The 21736-nt window shown below is 43.8% G+C and overlaps 1 protein-coding gene across 6 annotated transcripts in view; it reads left to right on the forward strand.

Annotated features, from left to right (window-relative positions):
• The window catches only part of LPP (LIM domain containing preferred translocation partner in lipoma), a 741617-nt gene that overhangs the window by 17906 nt on the left and 701975 nt on the right, over positions 1–21736 (forward strand). The window contains exon 2 of one of the 6 annotated variants that reach the window (XM_038002347.2): positions 19541–19636. The exons of the other annotated variants lie outside the window; for them this stretch is intronic. The gene's annotated coding sequence lies outside the window, so the exon portion shown is untranslated. The remainder of the gene's footprint in view (positions 1–19540; positions 19637–21736) is intronic. 6 annotated transcript variants of the gene reach the window in all.

Genomic DNA, 21736 nt, shown 5'->3' on the forward strand with positions numbered 1-21736 from the left:
TTTTAGTCACCCAAGCTTACCTCTTTCTTGTCTGCACCCTCAATGCTGTAAATCTTCCTTTCTCATTCTCCATCTGGATAGCTTCCTCTCTCCTCACCTTTTTCCCTCTGGCTACGCCTATGGATGCTGTCCACTCTGAAACCTCCCAAAGACAAGTGATTGCAACGGAGGCACAGATGCAGGGTGGTGGTCCTGGCCAGCTACAAATCATTGCAAGAGACTGGCACCATTTCTTTACGGAATCGTATTGTTGTTCGGTGAGTGAGACCAAGTTTGTCGTCAAGGATCCCATAATGGAGGTGAGATGCTTTCTTTTTGACACTTAGTGGAAACAGCCGTCCATGAGGTATATTATCAATTGGAAAGGAGGGGTTTTTGCTTTCTAGGATTGGGCAATGCGCTACTAGGTTCTCAGCATGGATTCTTGAGTATCTAGGAAAACCAGTCATGTGGAAAGCTTAAGCTTATTTTTCAGGCCTTGAAAAGACAGCCTGCATGTTTCATTTCACTCTCTACCCAAACTGACACTTCAGGGAGGAAAATGTCAGCAGACAGCCAGCAAGTGGCTGACCAGAGGGCATGATGTGGGCTGGTGGTGCAACTCTTCAAGGATGATAGGCCAGAGAGGGCAGAGCACAGTTAGGACAAGACCAAGGATGTCGTTCCGACATGGAACTTTGGTAACCTCGGCGAGGTTTGGTTCTGCTCCAGTAGAGATTTTCAGAAGCTAAGAATTCATCTTGAGAGTGCTTTTTGCTTCCTCTTCTTTTGTATTAAACATACTACTCACCTTTCAGCCTTTGCCTTTAGTCCTTTGGCTATTCCTAGTTAGATAGGCCTAATTCCGGAAGCATTTGGAAAGCTCTGATCTGAGTATGTAGTGCTTAAGGGCCAGAGCTCTGTAGCTACACTGCCTGGATTTGCATTCTGGCCCAGCCAAAAAGACCTCAACTTGTTGCTCAGTGTTTTTAGGCCTCTGTTGCCTCATCCGTAAAATAATAATAAGAAAATTACTCATCTCATTGCTGTGAGTATTAAATGAGTTAATACATATAAAGCCCTTAGAACAGAGCCTGACACTTGATAAGTGCCCACTGAATACGAGCCACTGTTATTATGTGTTACCTTTATTAAGTCACAAGACGGTGATTTGGAAAAGATAATAGAGGTTATCTAAATGATTTTTTTTTTGGTTATTGTGGTCTTTTTCAATAAACTTTTAATTTTGGAGTAATTTTAGGTTTATAGAAAAGTGAAAATTGTACAGGGAATTTCCACATACTACTCACCCACTTGTCCTCATTTTTGATGTCTTACATTACTATGGAACATTTGTGAAAACTAAGAAACTGACGTTGGTACATTCCTGTGAACTAAACTCCAAACTATTTAGATTTCACCAGCTTTTCCATTACTTTCCTCTTTCTATTCCAAGATCGAGTCCAGGATACCCAGTTTACAATCATTTTAAAACTTTTATCTTCTTTAACATTTATTTACTTATTTTTTTTGAGACAAGGTCTTGCTCTGTTCCCTAGGCTGGAGTCCCCTCCTGGTGTGATCATAGCTCACTGCAGCTTTGACCTTCTGGGTTCAAGCAATCCTCCCACCTTAGCCTCTGGGGTAGCTGGGTCAACAGGTGCATGCCACCACACTCAGCTACGTTTTTGTATTTTTTGTAGAGACAGGGTCTCACTGTGTTGCCCAGGCTGGTTTCAAACCCCTGGGCTCAAGCCATCCTCCTGCCTCAGCCTTTCAAACTGCTGGGATTACAGGTGTAAGCCACCACGCCTGGCCCATATTCCTCACGCCTGTAATCCCAGCACTTTGGGAGGCCGAGGCAGGCAGATCACCTGAGGTCAGTAGTTCGAGACCAGCCTGGCTAACATGGAGAAACCCCGTCTCTGTTTAAACAAATACAAAAACTAGCTGGGTGTGGTGGCTCACGCCTCTAGTCCCAGCTACTCAGGAGGCTGAGGAAGGAAAATCACTTGAACCTGGAAGGCAGAGGTTGCAGTGAACTGAAGATTGTGCTGTTGCACTCCAGCCTGGGCAACAGAGTGACTCCAACTCAAAAAAAAAAAAAAAAAAAAAAAAAAAAAAAAGAAAGAAAGAAAAGCCTATTACAATCTATAATATTGTAATTGTGTAATCTGGAGCAGCTGTGGATGAAGTCCAGCAGGATGGGACCCACCTTTTTTTCTTTCCCCTGATTTCTCTCCCTGAAGGGCTCTGGCAAAGTAGGGCTTAAAAGTCACTTTTAAGTGACTTTTTTTAAGTGCATTGAGTCTCCTTGTTCTTAGGGGAAGAGACTGAGGTCCCCAAAAGTGAAGTGACAATGCTGGGAGAAACTGGAAGCCCAGAGAAGGTCAGAAAAGGATCTTGGAGATGCCTTGATCCTGTCCCTGTTGAATAAATGAGTGAGCAACCACTGGGGACTCCCAAAAATCTGGGTTTGAATCCAGGCTCCTCCACCTTTCCCCTCATTTTTCCTTATCTGTAAAGGGGGTTCAGCGATCAGTAATGTTGCACAGGACTTAACCCTCACAAAATACCACAGTTTTACCTTGTGAAAGTTAAGCGAACCATTGTGCCCACTTTTAGCACAGCCTGGAACATAGTAGGTTCTCAATCAATGTTTGGAAAAAGAAGCTTTGAAAATTAAGAAATTATCCCCTTAGAACTTATTTCAAGAAGACTGGGACAAGTTGATGCAAAACAAAGGAGAGTTATTCATGAGGAAATCTGTGACACTCAGGAATGGAACCAGTGTTTGAGTATCTGATAAGCAGGATATACTGTCTGTTTTTATTCTTGGAGGCTTTTATCATACAATACTACATTATGTTACAGTCTGACTTTCACACAAATTGGATCCCGAAACTTCTTACAGGAATTAAAAATACAAACTCGTGGGCAGTATGTGTTTTATAAATTACAGAAAACAGTAGTGTAAAGACATGGCATAGCAAGTGCAGTGAAGCGTGCGCAGGCATTGATACCCGAGGAACGCAGGCATGAGGCAGCAGGGAAGGCACAGCACGCTGGGTGAGGCAGCAGGTGCGCAGTTCTGTCCCTGGAGCCTGGAGAGATGGGGGAGGAGGGACACCTATAGCTGGGAGGCTGGGTGAAGGAGCTGAACCCTGGAGACATAAATCCCCTGTATATGTTCCTTATCCTGCCATTTATGGTCGTATTGAATGGGGCCAACTGACTTCTGGAACCTTATCTTCATTGCTTTCCCTCACTCTTGTCTTTGTTTCTCCATTTGGATTACCCTGCCCTGCCATCATTACCTGTTTGAACCCAACTGATCTTCAAGGTCTAGCATACTAATGCCACCTCTTCCATGAAGCAAGCCTTGATTTCTGCCCATCCACCCTAAGCAGGAAATAATCGCTTCCTCTTATGGTTCCATGGCCCTTTGTCTGTACTGCTTGCATGGCACTGATCACTTCTTACCTTCTCTTGTAGTTATCAGTATGCTTGTCTTATTTTGGGCTTTTTACTTCTTTAGGACATTCCTGTCAGTCCGGAACTTGGCAAACACATAGTCAACATTTGTTGGATGGATGGACAGGTTTGACACTGCTGACACTAGACTGAAATTTAGTTTCTTTAGAGTAGAATTTTATTTTATTTTATATTTTTTGAGGCAGAGTCTTGCTCTGTTGCTCAGCCTGGAGTGCAGTAGTGGGTTCTTGGCTCACTGCAAGTCCACCTCCCAGGTTGAGGCGATTCTCCTACCTCAGCCTCCCAAGTAGCTGGGATTTACAGGTGCCTGCCACTAGGCCTGGCTAGTTTTCTTTGTATTTTTAGTAGAGATGGCATTTTGCCATGTTGCCCAGGCTGGTGTGAAACCCCTGACCTCAAGTGAGCCGCCTGCTTTGGCCTCCCAAAGTGCTGGGATTACAGGTGTGAGCCACCACGCCCCACCTAGAGTAGAATTTCAACTTGCTTATCTTTACATCTCCCATGCTGGCACTGAGAAGGTACACATTCATTCATTTCACAGTAAAGTCTGAGGCACTATTTCAGCAGTGAACAGTCCATTTGTTGATAGTTAACACAGAGAAAATAGTACTCATTGGGATGTGTTTTTATACTTGTAAGGTTGATCTGGATTTGTTTGTTTTGATATATAAGGGCCAAGAAAGCAATGGTTTGTTAACCTACGAGTATTTCTGGTGCAGAATGCAAATACTCTCTTATTCCTTCAACTGACTTTATACTAAAAAGAGATCACCGGGCTCAGGAAGGCCCCGTTTTTCAGATAATACAGCAGTTCCATACTGACTTGCCTCAGGAGTAAAATCCCTTTCCAGTTTTTAAAAAGATAGTACCAGGATGCCACCATGCTCATAGTTGGGCTTTTTTTGTACGTGTAGATTTTTTTTTTTTTTTAATATAGTGACAGAATGCATACCACTGAGGTGGTAAATGGAAAAAATAAGTGCAGTGGAGTATACTGTCTGTTTCTTGGGGCCTTTTCTATTAATCACAGGAGGAAGCATCAGACATGACCAGGTGAGAGAGCCAGCTGACCCACGTTCATGCCAGATCAAAATCAGAATGGCAAAACTGGGAGGAGTTTGATGCTGTTGAACTGAGAAAGCATAAGGTTCTCAGAGTGACAGAGCTGGAAGGATCATAGAGGTCATCGAGTCTAATGGTTCTCAAACTCGAAGGAACGTTAGGGTCATCCTGGAGAGTACTGGACTCCGTCTCTGAGGTTCTGATGCTGTAGGTCAGGCGGGACCCCTGAATTTTCATTTCTAAGAAGCTCACAGGTATTACTAATGTTGAAGAGAACCTACGATCTAGTTCAACTTCTGGGATTTCTTGCTTTCTTTTGTAAAAAAAAAAAAAAAAAGTTTTTAAAGACGGGGAAATGAGGCCTGGAAATAGAAAAGATTTGCCTAGAGTCGCACAGCCTGTCAGGTCAGGTAGAGTCAAAATCAGGCACCCAGACTCACGGACTGCTTCACATTGCCACCAGAGATTGTCCTGGAACAATATTATTTTTAGATCTACTGCAGAATGATAGCTGGGTCTTACCCCTTTGCCTGATCTGGTCACAAACTTGTTTTTCAGGTCTTTCCATTAGGCTCTCTTAAGCTAATTAAAAAAAAAATCCGTTAACCCACATTTATTGACCCCTGCTGTGTGTTCAGAACTGTATTTAGACTGGAGGTATAGCACTGCAGTAGTCTGAAAACATTTTCTCATCTGTAAACAGATAGTCACTCCTCCTAGGGCTGCAGGAAGTCACTGAACGTATACCTGGCCCTCAGTGCACACGTTACTAAAGAGAATAAGATGTGGTCTGCACCCTCTCATGCTCCAGTGGCTTCTTGAGCCGTGTGATAGAGAGAGACAGCTGAGATTTAGCGGAAAAACACAAGGCTTAGAATTGGGAGAGCTGGGTTCAAGCCCCAGCTTTGCCACTGAATGGTTGTGTAGTCTTGAACAAGTCACCTGCCCTCTCTGAGCTATAATTTGAAATAGACTTAGCTTAAGCAATAGGAGAACAGTAATGAGCTAGAGGAAGGATAGAAATTAGGAAGAAGTAGAAATCTGCTTAGGAGGTGGCAAGTTTTGGACTGAGGTGGAATTGATCTGAGGGGGAGACCTGGTAGAAAGAGCTAGGCAGCATGAGGCTGAGTGTCTGAAGGGGTAGCAGGCCTGGGGGTGGTCCAGTGATGGTTGAATGGGTGGCCCAGCCCAGCGAGGGGATTACCTGCGATCCAGTAGAGATGCCCTCATTTTCATGGCAGGGCCCCCCTGTGCCAGTAGACAGACCCACGTCTGGGAAGGAGGGCTGGTTGAAGTGAGATGGATACCAGTCTTGGAGCGTGGTTGGGGAATCTGGCCAGGGTGATGGCATCTGTTTCGGAATGGGGCCTTGAGGCACATTTTCAGTTCTGCTCCCTGGACCAGCGTAGGAGGATGGCAGACAGTACAGTGATTTGAATGCAGGATTGATCCTGCCACCTTGATTTCTGCCTTTATTTAGCGGCAAAGAGACTAGATCAGAACAGTGCTGGATGTGATTGCTGTAGTCTTTCATGATTGATTTAGGAGCTGGGGGAGGCCTGGCTAGGAGTTGGAGGATCCCTGGGAAGATGAAGATTAGGTCTTACATGAGCCTCAGCTCTCTCATCTGTAAAATGGGAGTAATGATGGTGATTATGCTGATGTTACCTATTCTGGCTGGAGTAAGGATTAAAGTACTTGTCTGTAGGAAGGTACTTCATGGTTAAAACACACCAAAGAAGTGCACAGTGTTTTTATCACAGGGAAACACCAAAGAACTGGAAAGGAATGAGGGCTGGAGAGATGGAGCTGCCCTGAGGACTCTGGGAGGTCATCTTTGGGGGATGACAGTTGCTGCCAAAGGTGGGACAGGGATGCTGGGAACATGTGATGATGTGCACAAGTGTGTCATGTTCAAGACGGTGGTAAGCCCTGGCCAATTCCATACATGCTCTTTTTCTTTCTCATCCATAGGGATTTTGGCAAAGGTGTACTTGGTAGTGTTGATAAAGCTGACACTGCAGCACCCTCAGTTTATAGGTGTGAGAAGAGTGAGGCTCCCACAGTCTCACTTGGACAGGGAGTCAGGGCTGTGATGGAGCTCCTGGAGTTTCTGGGTTCTCTGTCACTTGATAGTCAGTGCTGGGAGAGACCTCAGGGATTCGGCCAATTTCACAGATGGGGAGAGTGGGTCACGTTGGGAAGTCTGGGCCCGGTGGAGGGCACCACATGCCCACAGGGAAGTGTCTTTCCCAGCACCCTCCTCATGCTTCTCCTCATTTCTCTCTGGAAGTCCTAGTCCTCCTCCTCACGCTGAGACCCAGTTAGGGTGATTGTCCATGTTTCTTCATTTATCTGTTTTTTTCTGTTGCCCAGGGACTACTCTAAGCACCATGCTGGTTGCTGACTGTTTGCTTTTCCAAGAGCTTGGAATCTCTGTTTGTTCACGTCACAACTCAAGAGAATACGTTCTCATTCTCCCAGTGTTTGTCTTCTGCCCATTGCATCATATTGCTCTTCCTTGTTTGGAATTAAACTTCTAGGAATCATTTACCTTTATGGTTCTCTTAACTTCAGGTCACACTGTTGTTTAGTCAATGTGAGAATCTTTCAGATGTTCTGCATTTGCAAAAGGATATTCACAGCCAATGTGTATGGCAGTGAAGGACACTTGTTGATTCCATATGTATTATCTGCTGTTCCAGGGACTGGGGACTGGAGGTGAATAAAGCTTCATTTGGGCTGTCTAGGATGTTGTGATCCACACAGGAAACAGACATGAAAGCCAGATTGGGGCCGTGGGTGAGGTATTGTAATACTGGTCTCTGTTTATGATATATGGAAGAAGTTTCCTAGTAGCAGGGTGGTCGAGAAAGTCCGTCATCACTGCAGATTAGTGCCTCTATAGACATGCAGATATGTTAGGCCAGAGAGAGAGCAGGGAGGAGAGAGGAGAGCAGGGAGGAGAGAGAGAGAAAAAAAAAGAGAGAGAGAGTGAGCAAGAGAGAGGGAGGGAGAGAGACAGAGAGAGAGAGAGAGGTTTTGAAAGCATTGATATGGAGTCTACATATTCACCCTGGCCCCCATTCCCTGTTATCATGGAAGCATGCTGCCCTCCAAGGCTTTCACGGTGAAGAGCATGCATGGAATCTTCGACTGTGGCCTTGCATTGCCTCCTGTCTTCGTAGCGGAGCTTCTTTATCTGACCCATGTGTGTGCCTCTGATGAGCAGCCCTTCATCACAGCTCTGCGGCCTCCTCCTAGGCCCCTGCCTTCAGCTCTCCAGTTCATTTCATTGCCACCCGTGGGCTTGGAGGGCCACCTGACGCTCTCTCCCTTGGGTCCTCTGTGACTCCAGAGCTCCTCCCCTTCTGGGGCGCCCACATCTGTGACACACTTGTTTGCCCAGTGCGTTTTCTGCACTTAGAGTTCCTCTCGTGCTCTCGTATTTCCATTTAAAGCCCTCTCGAGAGGTCTGTCTCCTGCCGGCAGCATTCCTTCTAGTTTACTAGAACTCCATTTCTCATCCTGCCGGGAATCCAGCCGTGGAGTGAGCTTCAGCACAGCCTCTCTGCAGTCTTTTGTCTCCTCCACAATTGTGGCCTCTGGTTGTGAGAAGTGGGCATCCTGAGTCAGTGAGAGCAGTAGTTAGCTTGCGGCAGCTTCCCCTCTCCCCCCGAGTGAGCCTTTCCTCCTCTTCCTCCTCTTTCAGCCTCATCCTGTCTTGGGTCCATTTGACAGATAATGGCACCTTCAGGCCTCGTCTTTTGTGTGGCATCTGTGCCTGACTGGTCAGAAATTACTTGTGAAGCAACATAGGGGGTTGTTGGTTGAGTCCACTTTTAGGATGAAGTCTGAAGGGCTCGTGAGTGATGCTTGGCCAATAAGAATGTATTGATTTGATTTACTAATTAATTTCATTTCCAGACACCAATATATGCATAGCCTTGTTTGAAGAAAATGAAGGAGAACCATTTTGTAAATGGCAATGAGTGTAAGACACTTACATATCTTCCTGCTCTTCCTGGCGCAGGCTTCTGCGCTCCCTGACTCTGCTTTTGTTAAAGGTGTCTGGGAAGGCATCTGTCCTTCGGCTTCCCAGCTGGCCTCTTGCCTTCTCACTCACTGCCTCCCGTAGCCTGTGGGTAGAATCCCTCACCGTGCACACCTTGCCCTGCTGTCATCTGACCTCGCCTCTGTTTCCAGGATTTGCTCTGGCTGTCCCCTGCCAGTCATGCTCTGTGCTTGCTACTCTGAGTGTGTCCCTGGCCCCACTCTCTTGCAGCCTCTGTGTCTTAGCATATGCTGCCCTGATGACCCGAGGGCCCTTCCCCTTTGTTTCTATCTGGGGAATGTTCTGTCTCCTCCTTCAACCTCCTTATATTCCCTCAAGAAGACTTAAAGCAAAAACAAACCTGAACTTACAATCTGTGGTATTTTTCTGATATAAGCGTAGGACCTACTCATAATAACACATTTCAAAAATATGGAACCGTATAAAGAACATGAGCATCACTCATAAATCACTATTTAGACATAAACATTGTTTATGTTTCTAATATTCTTTCTTTAGTGATACTTTTCATGATTTTATGTGCATATGCATTTTACTGACTAAATATTACTATATAAACATTTTTATATCTTGCCACTTCACCTAACAATAGAGCATGAGCAGCTTCTCATGGCATTAAGAATTGTTTGTACCTGTAATTTTGAATGGCTGTATGCTGTTTCATCTTAAGAATATACCATAATATTAATTTTTCATCATTATAAATAGCGCTGTGATGAACATCCTTCTTACAAAATTCTTTATCTGCAGCTATGATTATTTTCTAAGGTAGATTATTAGAATGTGAAATACCTTGCACAAAGGACAATAACTTTTTCACCTTTAGTTTCAGAGAGAACATGTTGTCTCTGGAGAAACACAGAAACATGGAAAAACATAAAGAAGAAAATAGGCCGGGCACGATGGCTGTAATCCCAGCACTTTGGGAGGCCGAGGCGGGCAGATCACGAGGTCAGGTGTTCGAGACCAGCCTGGCTAATATGGTGAAACCCCATCTCTACTAAAAATACAAAAATAAGCTGGACGTGGTGGCACATGCCTGTAATCCCAGCTACTCGGGAGGCTGAGACAGGAGAATTGCTTGAATCTGGGAGGCAGAGGTTGCAGTGAGCTAAGATTGTACCACTGCACTCCAGCCTGGGCAACAAAGTGAAATTCCATCTCAAAAAAAAAAAGAAGAAGAAGAAAATAAAAACCACCTGCAGCCATTTGCAACAGTCAGTGTGAAATTTGCTACATAATTTTATCTGTGTATCTATCTTTCTACCCTACAGGTTGCCAAACATTTTCTGTAAAGGACTAGGTAGTAAATATTTTACGCTTTGCAGGCCATACATGGTCGCTGTCTCCTCCTCCTCTTTTTTCTTCTGCTGCTTCAAGATTCTTTTAACTATAGAAAAATTATTTCTCGCTAGTAAGCTGTGTAAATATCAGTTTGCCGACCTGGTTCTAGCCTCAAAAGTGGAGCAATTCTGTACATACTTTGAAAGCAATTTTTAAAAAGTTACTTAATTAATTAAAAAATTAATTGATTACTTTATAGAGACAGGGTCACTCTCTGTTGCTCAGGCTGGAGCACAGTGGCATGAGCATAGCTCACTGCAGCCTTGGAAATCCTGGGCTCAATCAATTCTCCTGCCTCAGCCTCCCAAGTAGCTGGGGCTACAGGTGCATGCCACTGCACCTGACCATGTACATACTGTTTTGTAATTGTTCTCTTCCACAATTTAACTACTTCATCAGCGTCCTCACTGTTTTCTGTTTTAGGCAACACAGATATAATTACTGGCATTCTGCTGGGATGCCCACAGCACTTTGGCCAGGTCTCTGATATGGAATTTAAGGCACATTTTACTGCTAGTATTTGCTGAGATGTCTCTTTCTTAAGTCTTAATCCTCTTGAGTCTTTCCAGCCTCAGCACGTTTCCTGAGTGGTGCTTAATAGATGCTCAGCAAATCTGTGTGGAACGATTGCCTTAGGCTGCAAGTTTGTCCTTCACAATGCATACATTTAGATTGCGACTCCAGGTTTGCTCCTTGGGCTAGCAGCATAAATATCACTTAGCACGTGTCACCAACGGAGACTCTCGGCCTCACCCCAGAATCTATGTCGTTAGGTGTTGCTGAAAGTTTGAGAAGCATTACTTTAAAGCTCACCTCTGCTATATTCATCATATACTTATTTATAGCCATCCCTACCTCATTCTTTTCATTGGTCGGAACTTGCTGTGACTAGACCGTGGGTATTCCTTAATTGACTGACACAATTTGTTTCACATCCAGCACCAGCTGCCATCTTGCCTAGTAAGACCTATGTGGCTGCCATTGCTTTTGGCTGGGAGTGGTTGTGATAGTGGAGGGAGCAAATATTTAATTAGCACCTGCTGTGTGCCAAGTCTTGTGCCCAGCTCTTTACACACATTCTTCCAAGGGTGAGACATGATGGTGTTTGCTGAAGGCATCATAGGGATCTTTAAGTCAGTGATTTTTAACCAGCTAAAGAATTGAAAATATATATGTGTGTGTATATATATATAAAAAACACATATGTACATACATAGTACATATATAATATATGGTATATATATAATATATAGTACATATGTAATACATAGTACATATATAATATATAGTACATATAATATATAATAAGACATGTACATATAATATATGTACATATAGTATACATACACACACATGCCCAGCCCTCACTCCAGTCTGGAATAAAAATCTCTGAGAAATAGACCTGGTCAAGAGTACTTAGAGAAAATTCCCTCAGTGTTTCCATTACACATCGCTGATTAAAAACCAGTGGTCTAGGCCAGTATCCTACTGTGCAGATGAGAAAGGTGAGGCCCAAAGAGGTCAATGGGCATCCCAAGGTCACATAAATTTAACAGCAAGGTCAGACCTGGATTTTGTACTATCTGCCTGAGGACACACTTCACATTACCTCAGCTGCCTCTGACCTGCAGTGTTGGGGTGGAAGTAGAACTGGGTGAAGAGCTTGAACTCTTGTCCTCAGATCTCTGAGCCTGAGAGGGCAGCTGGGAGTGTGGAAAACAGGTACCAAGTCCTGGAGTATCCTTTCCGTCCCCCTCCGCCTTTGCTCACCTTCCTTGTGTCCTCTTTGGGGCTATGGTTGAAGAGGCTTGAGGCATTGAAGAACATCGAGGCATTGAAGAGCATCATTATCTACTGCTCTGAGTGACCCAGGCAGCTGCTGTGACATCTGATGTCTTCCTCTAGCTTTGTAGAGTCTTGGACAGCACCCGTAAAGGCTTGGGTGAAAGAAGCTTTGTTCTGATTATTTTTTCATTGCCCGCTCCATGTCAGATGTTGCAATGGGAGCCCCAGTCAACTTCTTGCTTCCGGTTGTGCCCAGGCAGTGGCAAACAGAATGAGATGTCAGCTGAAGCTTTTCAAAGACATCCTATGGAAGGGCATACAGACCTCATGTAGAGGCCAAGGGTGTGATTAGCACGGATTACGTGGCACATCGGAAGGGGAAATGGGAATAGAACTAATGACCATGATAGCTGCCGTTTGCCCAGTGTCCACTGTGCCAGGTATTCTGCCTGCATCATTTCCCTTCATCCTGGAACAGCCATGGGAGGGGGTGGAAGTGGCGGGGGGTGTGCTGGGGAGGTTTTGTGGCCTCCCACAAGTGGCAAGCTGGGATGTGAACCCAGTTCTGCTTGATTTTAAAGTCCATGACCTTAATTGTCATACTACACTGCTTTCCTAACTGGTTATGTGCTTATATCTTCTAACCTGCTACTTCTAGGGCTTTAAGCACACAGCCCATAGAGACAGACTGAACTAGTGTGTAAGGACCCATGGTAGCATGTATCAAAAATGAAGTGGACTGTATCAATTGGTATAAGATTTCCAGTTGCTGGAGGTGTTCAGGCAGGGACCATGGTACCTCTGGGTTGCAGACTATCAAATGGAAGCTTTGACTGGCCATCGCAATGCCTCTGGGGTTCTAATTCATCGGGGCTTCCAAGATGTGAATTTGTGTGGAAGATTCTGTCATAGAGCAGTAAAATGTACTTGGGGTAAAAATCTGTGGATAGGGCATTGGTGAGGCTCTGAAGGATTTGATTTTGCACGGCCTTTAGGTTGTAGGAGGGTGGCATCCGGTCACCATACTGAGCTGTGTGTTGGGAAAAGCAGGTCGGACCCTAATGGGAGCCTCGAATAATAAGGAATTGAAGAGGGAGCCTCCTGGGCTTCTTTCTAAAGTCAATAGGGCTCCGGTAAACATTTTTTTTTTTCTTTTTTCAGGGTGGTAGAGAAAGAGTAGGGGTACATTCTGTAATTCAATAAGCATTTGCAGTGAGGCCACTGTGACTGCACCAAGCTGAGCCAACCTCTATTAATGACTGGGAATTAGCCTGAAGGAGAGGTAGGTTGGGCAGAGCCTACCAGGAAGGAGGACCGGTTGGTGTAGGTAAAAGGGAATGCAGTGTCAGTACCTAGCTTTCGAAAGGCTCTAAATGCTGAGATGGTGACAGGGTCTTGGGCATAATGAGAGAGGGCTATTAAACACAGTCACAGGTACAGTGTGAAATTTTGGAAATCCCTAAAAGTGAAGTCCAAGGGAGTGCTGCTGTGAACTGTGATACGTGTTTGCACCTGGTCACTGGCATATCTTCTAGCTCTGTTTGCAGCGATGCCTTCTTTTTATACTTCTTTTGACGGCAGAGGAGGAAAGGACTTGAGTCTTAGAGCCACAGAGGCCTGGTTTTGAAATTGTCCTCTGTTGATTTACAGCTCTGTGACCTTGAGAATGTTGTTTCTCCTCCCTGAGTTGCAGACTCTTCATCTGTGAAATCTGGGAGTGGGTGGGGTGGGGGGAATATTCTTACCCTGTTGGGCACAGGTTGCAGGGAAGGAGAGAATATCCATCGAGTCCAGTAAATGCGAGTCATGGACATTAATCTTCTTCACCCACCCTTGTTTTATCCAGAGTGGATAACTCTTTTTTCCCCCTATAAGCCCCACAGTTTATAGAGTGGATAACTCTCTTTTCCCCCTATATACCCCACAGTTTATAGAGTGGATAACTCTCTTTTCCTCCTGTATACCCCATAGTTTATAGAGTGGATGACTCTCTTTTCCCCTGTATACCCCACAATTGACTGACTTTGTGCCTTTGCTCATGTAATTTCTACCTTCCAGAAAGCTACTTGTTCTTCACATGTCTGAATCATTTCCATTTGTTTGGGTCAAGCCTCTGCACGGTACGTTGGACACTCTCCCTAGGAATCCCAATGGGCAGTGGCTTCCCTTCTGTCCTTCTCTCATGGTGTGGGTAATTGTTGACCTAATGCTATGTGTTCTTTTACACCCTTCTCACCTGTCAGCTCCCTGAGGTCAAAGTTCTGGTTCATGTCTCTCCTCTCTGCAGCACTCAGCATGAAGCCTGGCACATAGCGGGTGCCCACAAATGAGTCTTAAATGACTGAGAAAAAGAAGTGGTCAGGCTGACAACTGGCATTTCCCTGGCTTTAGAAACCTGAGAGAGGAAAAGCTGGTGTATGAAAGGAGTGTCAGGCCTGTGGCTTCCTATTTCCTCATTCAGGGTACAGGTTGGGCTTGCCCGGAGCCATAGTTCCTTGAGACTTACCACCTCAGGCCTAAATCTGCCTTCTTTAATTATCTCCTTTCCAGGGAACAGGAGTCCTTGTTGTCTGCCCAGAGCTGCTAAATATAGCTCCAACCCCCAGGCCTTGGTGTGCTTCTGGGCCACAGTGCTGCACAGCCTGAGATGTCTGTTGATTTGGGGGTTTCCTCAGGGATTCTTTACATTTTCAAGTTTTCATAAGGGACTGCTTCTTATTTTGAAACCAGCAAAGAGACTTGAAGGGCACCGAGTGTTGAAAATTTTATAGGAGGATGCCAGGAGAGAGTTAAAGAGCTTGGGTAGAGAAGGGAAAAGATAAGTTCTTCAAAGAGGGCTAGGTGGCTTAAAAAGATGACCTTGTTATGCATGTAGTGATCTTCAAAAGAGTGACATCTTGTCATGGTTTTCCCAAGAAAGCCCCTTCACATTTGACTTTTGTGACCTCTTGGTCCTGCTGTTGGCAGTGAATCCTTTCTAGCTTGAAATAATTGTTTTCTAAGTTTTTCTTTTTTTAATTTAAAAGATGCTATAATACATCCTTACAGTAAAAATAAAATAATACGGAAGTGTTTATAATAAAACAATAATTTCCTGTCCTGTCTCTTCCGAGACCAGTTCCATTACCCATAGTCAACCACTTGGAACCATTTTTTGTTTTTGATGTTTTTGGTGGTTACTATCATATTTCTAAATAATATGCTTCTGTCTCTCATGCTTGAGTTACTAGTTTTAGATATGCCTATTAAACTTTATTTTATGATAGGCAAGGATTATTTATTTATATCCAGTTGGTTCCCTCCCAGTTCTATTCCCAAGTTTTTACAGTTACATTTCTAGTTTTATTCTTTGTCTTTTCCTTTATGTTTACAGAATATGCATAAATCTCAGTCTTTTGCTATATCAACTTTTGACAGTTTCGCTTCACTCACTATTTTGTAAGACGAAGATATTAGAATTTCCCTCTACTTTTCCTCTCCACATTTGCCCTCCAACTTGTCAATAATGTTTTAGGTTACCTTTTGCATCTCGAGGGTTTATGATGGACACATGCATATAGGCACACGTATATATTAATAGTTTTATACATATAGCTAAGTCATCTGTGCTCTGTGGTTTGATTGCAAAAGCTGAAAAAATAAATAATATTTACATTATGATTTCTAGGTAAATATTACTTAATACAGGGCTAAGTCCTGTGCTGTGGTTTCATTTCCTTTTCTGGGGTTCTGAGGTCATTACCTTTAAGCCACTTGTAGGAGACTGAACTTTCCCTTAGCATCAAAATCTAATAGATGATTCTAATTTTTTTGTAGTCATTCTACATTTTATTTTATTTCCATAGTAAATAGATAATAAATAAACTTCTTATTATAATTTCTTCTTATATCTTAGAATTTTAGGCTGTATTTTGTTTTTGTTGAGAGAAAAAATTAGCATTTTCTACATACCTCTGATGTCTTTTCTGTCTGTCTTATTGTTCTCTTGGCTGCGTGGAGTCTGTTCTGTGTGTCTTCTTCAAGTTCCAGCAACTTTTTCTCTTATTTTGGACTGGTTTCTCCATATTTGGGCTATAATTTCTTGTGCACTTCCCCCACCCTTTGCTCCCACAAGGTTTCTAATTGCTTCCTTTTATTTGAACCCCTGTGTTTTTGTTATGGTTTCAGATTTATTTCCAGGCTTTCATGGAGGCATTCTTCTGGAGCTCCTGCGTAATGTCATTATGTGTTAGTCATCATTATTAATATTCAGAAGCAGATATGTTATTAAAATATTATTCACCAATTTTTTAATACTAGGCAATTTTGTTTGCTCTTTCTTTTTTCTTCCTCTACTAAATATTCATAGACATTCTAGTTTATTTTTTAATTCCTATATATTTAATAGCCACTCTCCTATTCCACCGAGTGGATGTACTACTTTTAAAATGTAGCCATTTACATATTGTTGAATAGGGTTTATTGCCAGTTATTTGCTCTTATAAAGAATACTCTTTTGAACATTTTTATGCATAAAGCCTTTTCATTACATTATTTTATATGAATTCTTTGTAGGGGAAGAAAACTGGAAAGTCTGTGTCATCATTTTCGAGGACATACGCCGGTGACTACAATTGTGCTAGGTGTTAGTGGGGATCACTTGGCTTTTCTTACTTAAGAACCTTTTCTGTTTCTTTTGGAAAGGAGCAGTAGGAATTAGGAGAGGAGTACCACCTCTGAATCAGCACATTTAGTTTTCTTGGCAGCTCTTGGAAGATATAATATATTGAGACTTACTGCAAAGTTGGTAATGCCTCGTAATTCACTGAGTAGCACCCCCTTTAAAGGCGCCCCCAGGGGTCAGCCAACACTCCATGACTTAGGCCCATGATGCTCTTATCACCTAAAATCTTTGTATAATAATTATTTGGCCAAGTGTTATTCAGCATAATCATCTCCAACTGCATCGTTGCCCTTATTCACTGGAATTGTTTCTCGGTGACTTTTGGAAAAACCAGATTCATTCTTAAAACTCAAAGAGGTATTCCCATTGAGAATACGCAGCAAGATCTACAACTGCTTCTACACATGGTGTATAAGGAAGGGATTTGAGGAATGGCAGGTTGTTAGAATGAATGGACTGCTGGGAAGAAATCCATAGTCATGGGAAGCATAAGAGTTGATGTATTGAAAATGCTACATCATTTGTTGCCCTGCACCATGGTATTACTCTAAAACTTCATCAGGCTAGCAACATTTACTCTATGGTTACAAATGAAATCTGCGTCACATAATTACACAAAAATGGGATCCTTATCTTTGAAAAGTTTAACAATTCATAGATGAACACTGATCATACACTAAAAGAATATATACCAGTTGCCCTGTGGAAAAGACCTAAGCTTAATGACTCACAGTCTAATTATTTTGGTTAGTGGGTGATAATGTTTTGGAGGTGATGAGGAGACACATATATCCAAAATCTCACAGCTTGAAGAGGATGTGGTCCAACAGTGCTATTTTATTTATTTATTTATTTTTTTGAGACAGAATCCCTCTCTGTCCCTCTCGGTTCAGGCTCACTGAAGCCTCAACCACCTCGGGCTCAGGCTGTCTTCCCACCTCAGCCTCCTGAGTAGCTGAGATTACAAGCATGTGCCACCACGCCCAGCTAATTCTTGTATTTTTTAATAGTGACAGGGTTTCACCATGTTTCCCAGGCTGGTTTCAAACTCCTGGGCTCAAGTGAGCCTCCTACCTTGGCCTCCCAAAGCACTGGGATTACAGGCATGAGCCACCACACCAGGCCCATAAGGAACAGCTTCTGAGATGAGGGAGAATGATAGGCAGGCCAGGACCCTTTCTTAGGATATAACTGGGGCCACACTGTGGTTTCTGATATTTGATGAATTTGAGATTCTGATTTATTTTTGCCTGAGACATCTCATTCTCTGGAATACAAATTCCACATCTATAAAATGATAGGGTTGTATCTGATGGCCTGGGCTTTGTGAACCTTCTGTTCGGAGTTCTATAACTCTATGCTTCTGGGTTCTGTCCCAAGTCCAAGATGATTTGAAAAGAAGAAGAAGAAAAAAAAGACCTTGCTGAATCAGTACCAGCATCACCTGCTTCAGTCTGGCTGGGAAGTAGGTCAGAACTTGGCAGACATGAGAATGTGGTTGGTTCCAGCTGTGAGCTCTGCCAGGGTCCCCTTTGTAGACACCTGCCTTAGAAAGGGTCTGTGAAAGAGGGGGGTGCTGACACTCGGAGGTGGGGAAGGGTTTATTTTTGGCTGTAGATGCTGCAAGCAAAGAGGGGTGATTGATAAGAGAAGGCGCTACTAGGGGGCAGGGAATGAAAGACTGAAAGAAAGGAGAGGAGCAGGCACATATTGGGTGCATAACTTGTGTGGAGAAATGGCCAATATTTTTTTTACTCCTCCCACACACACTGTAATGTAGGTGGTAGGTGTCATTCTTTGGATTTTTTTTTTCTTTTGGAGATGAAGTCTGTCTCTGTCACCCAGGCTGGAGTGCAGTGGTGTGATCTCAGCTCACTGTAACCTCTGCCTCTGGGGTTCAAGCAATTCTCCCTGCCTCAGCATCCCAAGCAGCTGGGATCATAGGGGTGTGCCACCATGCCCGGCTAATTTTTGTATTTTTTAGTAGAGATGGAGTTTCACTGTGTTGACCAGACTGGTCTTGAACTCCTGACCTCATGTAATCTGCCCGCCTCAGCCTCCCAAAGTGGTGGGATTACAGGTGTGAGCCATCATGCCCGGCCCATTCTTTGGATTTTAATTATGAGGAGATCGAGGCTTGGAGATGTTTAGTTACTTGTCCATGGCTAGGCTGCTGGTAAGTGAGGGAGAAGGAGTCAATGTGGGGTCTGACTCCACATTGCCTCTTCTTTTCATGCTCTAAATGTGCCATGCTCTGTCCTAGGCTCTGGGGATATAGTGATGAAGGAGGCAGGCAAAGTCCATGTTCTCATAAGTGCTTGCATTCTAGGAGGCAAGACAGACAACAAAGTAAACAGGTGCATATTTCAGAGGTTGACAAGCGCTAAGCAGCAGAATATGACAGCAGTAGAAGACAGGAGTGACAGAGTTGCATGTTGTGTTTTTACATCCTAGTCCGTAAGATTGTGTACTTAGATGACCTGATCTGGGGAAACCAACAACTCTAGATTAAGATTCTCGAGGTTAGAATTTAGCCCCGGCCATAATGTGAATCAACTGTGTAAGTTGAGCAAGTCACCTCCCCGTCATTTTAAAATGAAGGAAAATAATCCCTGTTCTTCCTATTTCACTAGACGATGAAAGAAGATGAAGTGAGTAAGTCTGATGTGCAACCGTTTTTAAAACCCCAGTTGGGGCCAGGTGTGGTGGCTCACGCCTGTAATCCCAGTACTCCGGGAAGCCGAGGCAGGTGGATCACCTGAGGTCAACAATTCGAGACCAGCCTGGCCAACATGGTGAAACCTCATCTCTACTGAAAATACAAAAATTAACTGGGCATGGTATTGCATGCCTGGAATCCCAGCCACTTGAGAGGTGGAGATGTGAGAATCACTTGAACCCGGGAGGCCAAGGTTGCAGTGAGCTGAGATTGCGCCACTGCACTCTAGCCTGGGCGACAGAGCGAGACTTCGTCTCAAATAAAAAACATAAATTAAAAACCCAGTTGGTTTTAAAAACACAAGGAGCTGTTTTTAACAGTTGGGTTAATTTTTAAAGGATACGTTCTTATATTTATTTGCTATGCTTTGTGTGCTTGGAGGAAACAACTGTTTCTTTGGTTGTTTCCTTATTCTTAGAATGAAGACCCCCTTTGCCATCCTCAGGAGAGTTTGGATTTCATTTGTGGCCATCAGAGGACCATGAAAGGTGTGGAGCTGAGAGCTGGCCTTTAGGTGATGCCACTGGAAGAGGGTAGGATGGAATGGAGGGGCAACAGCCGGGGTCAGGGAGATGGCTTATCTGACTGTGGAAACTGGAATCAAGTTCAGTCTGAGCCCACAGTTTGATTCAGCATGGCAGTCAGGTCAGCCAGTGAGCGCTCACTCACTGAAGGTCCACTGTGAGCCAGCTGGTGGCTGAGGAGGGGAGGCATAGGAGACACTGGATCAATTCAGCAGTTATTACAGGCTCACTGTAGCCGAGTGTTCTGGATGCTGGGGAGTCATGTGCTTCTGGACCTCAAGGAGCATCTTTTCTAGTAGTTAATATCTGTTCTGTTCCTAAAAACATATAAATCAATGTTGAGTTTAGTAGGCAAGTTATCCACCCAGACAGAGAGATGATATTTAAATATGTATAACACTGTATTGAAAGAACTCTAGGTCTGCCAGAGGGGAACTTTAGTTGCTGGACCTTGGAGAGGTTCAAGGGTTCCTAAGCAGGGGATTGGGAAAATTGGGATGGTGTTAGGACAACGGGAAGCCTCAAAACAAACTGTTTAGCAATGAGTGAGGAAATGTTTAAATATTTTAGCAACCTGTGTTGCTATATCTCTGTGTACTGGTGAATGTCAGTTTCTCATGTGGTTATATACAACTATCTTATAGCGTCTTCAATACAGTACTTGATGTGCCCACAAGGCACAGAGGAGGCAGTGATTGGAAAGGCTTCATGGGGTTGGTGAAGCTTGAGTTGGGTTTTGTAAGATGAATAGGAGTTTGGTAAAGAACTTTCTAGGAAGAGGAGAGATCATGGGCAAGAACACCAGTGTGTGAAACAGCATAGGACTTGACTGGACAGTTGAGGGGTTCAGGTCCAAGGGATTTCGTGCTCAGGTAATTGTGAGCTCAGTTGTCCCATTAACAGCAGGGAAGAAAGGAGAAAGAGCAGTGCATCCATTTAATCCCTCCCACAGGGTAGGGGAAACGTCAAGATGAGATCATTTTTACTTTTATTTTAAATAATAGCTATCACGTGCCAGCTGTTAGGCAGTTTGCAAACATTGTTTCTAATCTGCCAGTAACTCCATGAAGTAGGAATTTTCATTCTTCACTCATTTTACAGGTTAGGAAATCAAGAACTCGGCATATTTAAGTGACTCGCACAAAGTCACACAATGGCAGGAACAGGGTTTGAGCTCGGTCTCGTCTGACTGCGAAGTCTGAACGTTCCACTTTTCCACTGTGTGGCTTCTCTCTCCTGGGAATTTGCAGTGAGTGACATCCGTGAGAAACTGGGCCCTTTTCTTGCCTAGAAATGTAACTGGTGACAAAAACTGGAGGTATCCGTATCCTCTTCTGCAGAACAAGGACAAGAGTTCTTGCTCCAGGCATTGGCAGTGCTCCGGGAAGATGGGGCCTCAGACCTCCTGCTTTCCAGCACCTTCAGCAAGACCATTCTTGGGGAGATGATGTTTCTGTTGGTCTTCTTTGCTGCCCCTGAGACTTTGACTTGACTCTTACTCCTGCGAAACAGCCTCCTGATGGTGATAGAAAGAATAGGCTGACCACACGGACACTTCGTATTTATGGTGTTGTGACAGGGCTTTCTTAGAGTAAATCAGTAACATGTTCCTGGTTGAGATTTGGCCTGTCCTGTAACTTGACTTTAGAGAGAAAGTGTGCTGATTATGCTGAAGATAGCGTGTCACTTTGTATGTCTTTCATGTTTATTACTGTACATGAAAAAGTTGGCGTTCTGGTACCTCCCCTCCCTCAAACATTACAACAAGGAAAACAAAATCCACTGAGAGGCAACATTGCATGGTGATGAAGAACACGGACCATGAGCTAGATTGCCTAGATTCGGTTCCCAGCTCTGCTGCTGTCTAGATCTATGTCTGTGTCTCAGTTTCCTTATCTGTAAAATGGGAATGATGGTAATTGTAGCTACCGTACAAGGTTTTTGGAAAGGTGAAATGAGTTAATATGTCTAGGGTATGTAAAAAATTGCCTGGCATACAACAAATGCCATGTAAGTGTTCATTAAGTGATGACAACAACAAAATTTTATAAACTAGCCCTGCTTTCCACTGCTCCTTACAAGACATGATA

The sequence above is a fragment of the Chlorocebus sabaeus genome, chromosome 15 (genome assembly GCF_047675955.1).
Source record: "Chlorocebus sabaeus isolate Y175 chromosome 15, mChlSab1.0.hap1, whole genome shotgun sequence".
Taxonomy (NCBI): Eukaryota; Metazoa; Chordata; class Mammalia; order Primates; family Cercopithecidae; genus Chlorocebus; species Chlorocebus sabaeus.